Source organism: Manacus vitellinus, unplaced genomic scaffold, assembly GCF_001715985.3.
Source record: "Manacus vitellinus isolate BGI_N305 unplaced genomic scaffold, ASM171598v3 scaffold_43_pilon, whole genome shotgun sequence".
NCBI classification, from domain to species: Eukaryota; Metazoa; Chordata; class Aves; order Passeriformes; family Pipridae; genus Manacus; species Manacus vitellinus.
This window is the reverse complement of record NW_021940560.1, coordinates 479,606-486,930: the sequence shown is the minus strand read 5'-3', so window position 1 is coordinate 486,930 and position 7,325 is coordinate 479,606.

Sequence of the window (7,325 nt, the reverse complement as noted above, 5' to 3'; positions counted from 1 at the left end):
TGGCAGGGGGTCGGGCTGGATGGAATTTCAGGTCCTTTCCAACCCAAACCGTTCTGGGAGTCTGTGCTTACTCCTTCATAAGCAAAATTCATCTAAATGCTTTTTGAAAGAAAACAAATTACCCTCCACCATGGTATGGACACAGCAGAGGTGAAACCCAAGTAGTCTGGGATTTAGTGGCTGTTAAACAGCATCAAAAAAAGCTGCTCTTGTACAGCCTTTTTTCCTTTTTTTAATCCAAACACAACAAGGGAAGGCATTCAGGACTTCCATATCACTCCATCCTCAGTTAAATGTGGTGGGAATTACAACATCCTAGTGCAGTGGAGTCCAACATGACTATTTCATAGCAGTCCCTATGGGCGTATGTTCTATTGGACTGGAACACAACACAGCAGCCTATTGCACACCTCACTGTTAGGAAATACCTGCCAAGATCTAGTAAAAAATACAAAGGTTTGAGTGTCAGAGCAATAAAATAATAGAGAAAAAATTTGCAACTCGTTCCCTTCTCAAAACCCGGCCGGTAACTGCTCCCTGCCCACGTAGCTGTACCTGCTCAGCCATCCATTACTTGCCAAGTACCTGTTAAGCTGCATATTACTTGTCTGGAGATCCCAGCTGGCTCTGGGGATGCCAGGAGAGAACATTGGATCCTCAGCAGCACCCAGGCACTGCTCATGCTGCTGACAGATCAGACAAACACAGCTCTGCTCCTGCAGATCCGTGTTTTCTTCCTCTCCTTCTGAAGACTTTCTAACAATTCACTTCATTTTCTCAGTGCTACTAGAAAATGTAAATATAACTCATTCAGACTCATCTCTGGTTGACAGCATGGAATTATCCTGCTTTTCTGGGTGAAGGAAGACAGAAGTAGGAAGTATGTAATTGAAGTAGTTAAGGTTGTTCTTTAGTGTAAGAAAAAACGTATAGAACACATTAGCTCATCCTTTGCAGAAGTGATGAAAGCAGTATCTCCTGCACTTGTCAAGAAGGAGAATCAAAGTTTATAGAAAGGAAAAAATATATATATTAATCAAAGCTTCTAGAAAGAAGTGGCTCAGGGATTTGGGGCTGCAAGGCGGTGTGAGTGAGGCTTAGTCATCGTGTAGTGCCAGTTTTTAAATCCAACCCACTTATACCTTTGTTTGCAATATTCCCTTTTTATTTAGGCTGCAAGGAGTCTCCTCTGGGCTGGAGCACAACACGATCCTGCCCTGCTGCTCTGGACACTTGTCCTGCTGTGGCAACAAACGGTCCAGCACTAAAAGACAGGTTTAAACACCAGCCAAGCACCAGTTTGGAGATACAAGCCTATTACACTATTTTATATATTGCTGGTAGAGTAATGAACCGATGGACCGGGTAATTCTGGTGACTGGAGACTTGTTGTGAACAGCAGTGTTGCAGACACTGGCAGGGCACAGCTGGAGCATTTTATTTGGGACCTCAGTACACCTCTGTTGGAAGCTGTAAGACTCGTTGCCTCAGATCAGTCCATATCAGTGAGAACACAGACATTGGCATGTGTTCAAATTAAATACATGACAATTTTCTCCATTTCCCCTCTCATTCCCATATGTACTATAGGGGAAAAGCATTGCAGCAGAGCACAGACCACACTGCTCTGTCCCACCTCTGGGGTCAGGTGCTTTCTCACACCCGGCTGTGCTGCCAGTGTTACCCAGCTCAAACGAGGCCTCTTTGCATGATTCAATACTGACAATGCTGCACGTCCTCAAAACACATTACAGAGCTTTTGTTTCTCTCTGGGCCTTGAAAAACTAATTGTCTGGGCTCTTCATATGCTGTTACATTCTGCATTATGTGATATCTGTGAAATCTGGAACAAAGCACTTCAAATTGCTGGGGTTTAACTTCTTTCAACAGGTTTGGTGTAAATAAATGGCATTTTTATGAGTACCATTGACGCAGAACCACCAGCTGCCAACATTTTAAATTGTTTGAAACTGAGTTTAAAACAAATTGAAAACCCCACAGAACCCATTCAGCTACTCCCAGCTCACTGTGCCTGTAGAGCACTCAGGGACCAGCAGGTTTGGGTCCCAGTTAACCATCATCACTGAGCCTTCACCCTGTGCCTGATCTTCCTCAGGCCTTTGACACACCAAACACCAGCAAAAAACCAGAATAACAAAACAAGGGATGGAGGGGAAAAAGAAAACCAGCACACTGTTGAGAGGCCAATGTGCTCCCCAGTTAGCTGCTTGCATGGCGTGGTTCATGGTAGGACAGAAACAGCCTGTCCTGGGGATTTAAGAGTCTTTGGAAATGGGTAACACCAGGGAAACTTTTGCCAACTGGAAGCACTTCTAGGGCTGGCCAAAAGCCAAGAATTTTGTTTTGTAACTTATTTTGCTCCAGGGCAAACCCAAGACCTACTGAAATTTTGTGCAAGCAAAACAAAAGGGAATCCATAGATACATCCCAGAACAGGCAGCAGGTCAGCAGTTACCCCTCCCCTTGGTCCTCCTCATCTCCTTGGTCCTCTGCATCAGTGTCCTGTCCTGCTGCCTCACACACTCTCTGTCCCACTCTGCTCATCCAGAAATGCTGTGAAACCTTCCAAAACTTGCCATCAGATTGATACATTCCTGCAAAACCATTATATTGTTGACCATGGTGATTAGAAAAAGAGTTGAAAAATTCCCAAACTGTTCCAAGAACCATTTTATAAATCTTTAGTCACACTCACCCCCAAAATGCTGCTTTCTACAGCTCTGAAATCTATTACACAGTAGCCCATTAATCTGCTGAAAAGGCCACATTAATCTGAGTGGGGGCCTTTTTGATGAGGAGGGTAGTAATGGACCTCCTTGGAATATTTAAGCATTATTCAGGCATAAGAAGTGTTGAAAGAGTGAGCATTTGTATAATTAAAAAGTTAATTCATTATGGAATGGTTTGGGTTGGAAGGGACCTTGAAGCTCACCTCTCCATGGGCAGGGACACCTTCCATATCCCAGGTTGCTGCAAGCCCTGTCCAGTCTGCCCTTGGACACTTCCAGGGGTGGGCTGTCACTTCCACCTAAGCCCAGCCCAACATATTTCCAATGGGGAGCTCCTGGTGGCCCGGTTTGAAACCATCTCCTGGGGGAGTGAGAGAAGGTTTGCCAGGAACAGCAACAGGGAAAGTGAACCATCCGCTGGCAACAGCTGGAATGGGCAAAGGAACAAAGTCAGAGTAAGGGAGAGGGCCAGAGCCCCTTCCCTGAAGGCTTAAATTGACTTCAAGATCCTCATAAAACAGAGAAAACACTGAGAACATGGAATTCTGTGAAGTTTCCCAGGCAAATTTTTTAAAAAGTGCTTGCAGAGAAGACACGATTTCCGATTCTCTCAGTGAGCAACTAGAAACAAATCCCTTTCTCTTTGTTTACTGGTATCAGTGTCCTTCCTCCCAGTGAAGAGGGACAGCCACGTGTTTTAAATTCACACAGAATCTCATTACAGGAGACTTGACAGAGTAAATCTGTCTCAGGTTCCAGGTGTTTCCAGGGTAAGCTGAAGCAGAACCCTGTGACCTCTGGCCACGGCCTCGATCCGCGGCCGTGCCCACGGTCAGTGCCCGGCCGGGAACGGCACTGCCCTGTCCCTCGGGGCTCCCACACCTCACGGGCACGGCCAGTACTCGGCTAGTTTAGCTCCCTGCTTTAAGGACTGCAAGTTCCACACACAGGGAGTAACCAGACACGGATAACTGGGGGGACAAAAGGCGCTGGTTTTCTCTCCTGGTTCTGCAGTTACGGGATCTTCCCTGGGCCAGCAGTTCCACTGCCCTTAAAAACTGCTCTGCAGCCCTTCCTGCTTCCTCCCATCAGCACTTCCCTCAGGGAGACGTTCTCTCTAGTGCAGGCAGGCAATGTAACACCACAGCCATTTCTGCAAGGTTTTAGGATAAAATTCCAGCCTAACATCCAACAGGTCACTCTCCTCCACCACCACCAATTACATTTTAAAGCTCCAGGTTTTCCAGAACATTCCAAGAATGAAAAGAGATCTATGCTGTGAATCTGAAAGAATTATGATATTTGGGAAAGGGGTTTTTGGGTGGTGAAAATTGGAGGAGATTGCCACAGAGACATATGGGGAGGAGATTGGGGTGATGAAAAGCCCTTGACTCCAGTTAGCAGCAGCCAGCAAGGGTGTTGTCATCTGCTAAGATCCAAAGGCAAAGCTGACTGCAGGTGTTAAAGTCTTTAACAAAAGAATCCCGGGCCTCACTAGGTCTGATTTCCTTCTGGCACAGCTTTTCATAGTTGACACACAGCTTATCTCTGAGCCTGAGCAGCAAATGAACTATTCACAGGGATGAGAGGAAGGTGGGCACAGCCTTTTCCATGCTCTGAAGGCCACAAAAAAACAAAACAAAAAAAGCTCTCCATGATGTCCATGGGAAGAAGAAAAATCCAAGTGTGGAAGCTGAAATGCAGTGTCAGATTTTCAGTTTCTGAGAGGAGCAGATTTTAGCACAGTGACCAACACCTGGACTTGCTGCCACTGATCTCAGTGGCAGCAGTATCCAGTATCTCAATGTTGGTGATTTTAGGGGTCCAGGACTTTTGTGACAGTGATGCCCTCAGTCACTGCACTGCAGAGGGTGGTCAGTGGAGACAAGTTATTAATTACTGATGTTAGGTCATTTTGAAAATCCACCTCTGCAGCTCAGCTGCTTCATCACTTGTGCAGCTCCCACAGGCAAAACCCCAGACAAACCCCTGGGCACACTCTGGAGCCCCCAGCAGGCACTGCCCGTGGGGAGGGGGATGGAGCAGCATTCCCAGGATGCTTCCCCGCTCCATCCAGGGCCACAGTTGGTCTTTCACCCCGTGGCACCCTCAGCCATGTCCCTTCCAGCACAGCCTTGTGCCCCCTGCCTTGTGCTGGGGGGACAGCCCAGGGGACACCACAGCACTGCCCACCCCCCACAGCCACGGGGCAGGAGCCCTGCCCCAGGACAGGTATTTATTGACCAGACCTGAGAGTTCAGAGCCCCAAGGGTGGGACGGGGGCACCAGCTCAGCCAGGGCTGCACCCCGGGTTTGGACACGGCCCTGGGACAGACACACTGCACAGGGTGACACAGGGCAGTGACTGCAGTGCCCAGGGGAACACCGGGTGGTGTTTTTTTAAAAAAACCAACAGTTAAAGTCTCCTGGGTCTGAGAGCTGGCAGGCACTCTGGTGTGTGGTCTCACAGGCCGTGGCCCCAGTGCCCAGGGCAGTCAGGCTGGTACAGAACAGGGTGATGCAGTGGGCAGGTGTCCCACACCCCCAGAAGATCCTTCTGCAGGTTTCACACATCTCCACTGGGCAGGATCCGGGGGCTGCGAGGCGAGGCTGTAACCAGGGAGAAGCTGCATCCAGGAGCAGGTCCCAGGTTCTCCTCCCTGAGAACCCCAGGTCCCCCTTGCAGCCTCTCCAAGGGGAAGGAACCATGTCCAGCTCCGGCTTCTGTCCCGGCACAGCTCCGGGGATCGGGCACTGAACTGGGGGGGGTTTCCCTTCCCACTGGGAATGTAAAGCCAGTGTGCTATTCCCAGGTGAGAGGACCTGTCACAGCACATCACTTACTTTTTCCACACAAATCTTAACTTTAAAATGTAAAAATGTATTCTGAGGTTGTCTCTCTATAAATGGAACAGCACCTGAAATGTCTTTGCTTCCCTTCTGCAATGCCAACCACTGAGCCAAGACTGAGCTTCTTGCACAGCAGACATTTCACCTCACAGGGAAGAGAACTGTCCCTGTCATTCAAAACAGTTTAATCCAGCAAAATAAAATTCTGGAAGGTTTGATATGGATTTTTGGTGGATAATTCCAGCCCAGAAGGCCCACAAGGGAAGTTCCAGCTGAGAGGAGGGAAGCCTTCAGTGACTTCCCTACAGCAACACTGACTGGAGGGCTTGGCCTCAGGCTGCTCCTGGCACTTGACCCCAGGACACCTCCAAGTGCCACATATTACTGAGCAGTAACAAACAAGCCTTCTGCATACAGAATCATGGAATCACAGGATGGTTTGAGATGGAAGGGACCCTAAAGCCCATCCAGTGCCACCCCCTGCCATGGGCAGGGACACCTTCCACTAGCCCAGGTTGCTCCAAGCCCCATGTGACCTGGCCTTGAACATTTCCAGGGATGGAGCAGCCACAGCTTCTCTGAGCAACACAGAAACCCATCAAAAAGCAACAACACTTGCCCCATCCCCAAACCTGACGCCAGGTCTGGTTCCATCCAGTCTGCCTCCTGTGACTGCTGGGGATTGTCCTCACTGACAGCATAGCTGAATCCCACAGGTAGTGCTACTCATGTTGAGCCATTTTTCCATGCAGGGCCCCCTCTCAGCAGGCTCTGATCCCTGGCACCGCTGAGCAGCCCCAGCTCCCCTGGCTGGTGCGGCACAAACCCGCCAGACACATGAATAATTCAACTCCAGCGAGGGAACTGCCTGTGCCATCGCCATAGTAATGGATGCAGCGACGCCCTCACTGCAGCAGATTATATATAAGCATTCCAAATCTCTTTAGAAGATTAGATTTTGTGGAGGTACTAGGGGAACATTGATTAATAAACACGCTGGAAAAACAGAGAGGGAGGTGGGGGTGTTCCCTTCACATGGAACCTCCCCCCACTGCCCAAGCCTTGACACCTCCAGAGGAAAAGCAGCAACAAGTGTTCTCCTGGGACTGTCCAGACATGTGGAAATGAGGTTAAACAGCACAGACCACAGACAATCCTTCCCTGGCTATCACTGAGTTTTCCCATCTCTACTCACAGGCACACCCCTCTCCAGCTTTTAAGAGGAAACTCTGCTATTCCTGCTGGCTTTGGAGAGCACAGACCCTGACTGTCCTCAGCAGCCATTGTACACTAGGAAAGCACATGAATGACTTATCCCAAGTCAAGGGACAAGAACTTGCTAAGAAATTACTTCTTATGATTACTTTTCACCCAATTTTCTTGATTGACATTCACCGAACAGCGACCCCATTCAAGCACACCCCAGCTAACACTTCTAATAGCCCGGACCAGAAGTACTTCAGCAGCAGGGCATGAAACTGAAATGGGTTTAAAATAATCCCTGGATGCTTTGATATGCAGAAGGCAGTCCTTGGAGCAGCACCAGTGACCGTGACCTTGCCCAGCACACTGGGGAGTGCCCAGGAGTCCCAGCACTGACAGACCCTCTTACCCTGCCGGTGACTCACCTGGATAATCTTCTTTACCTAGCACTGGATAAACAGGGTATTACTGGGGTGTTCCTATGGTTTGTGGCTTTATCCTTTAGTCTGTTATCCCTTGTGT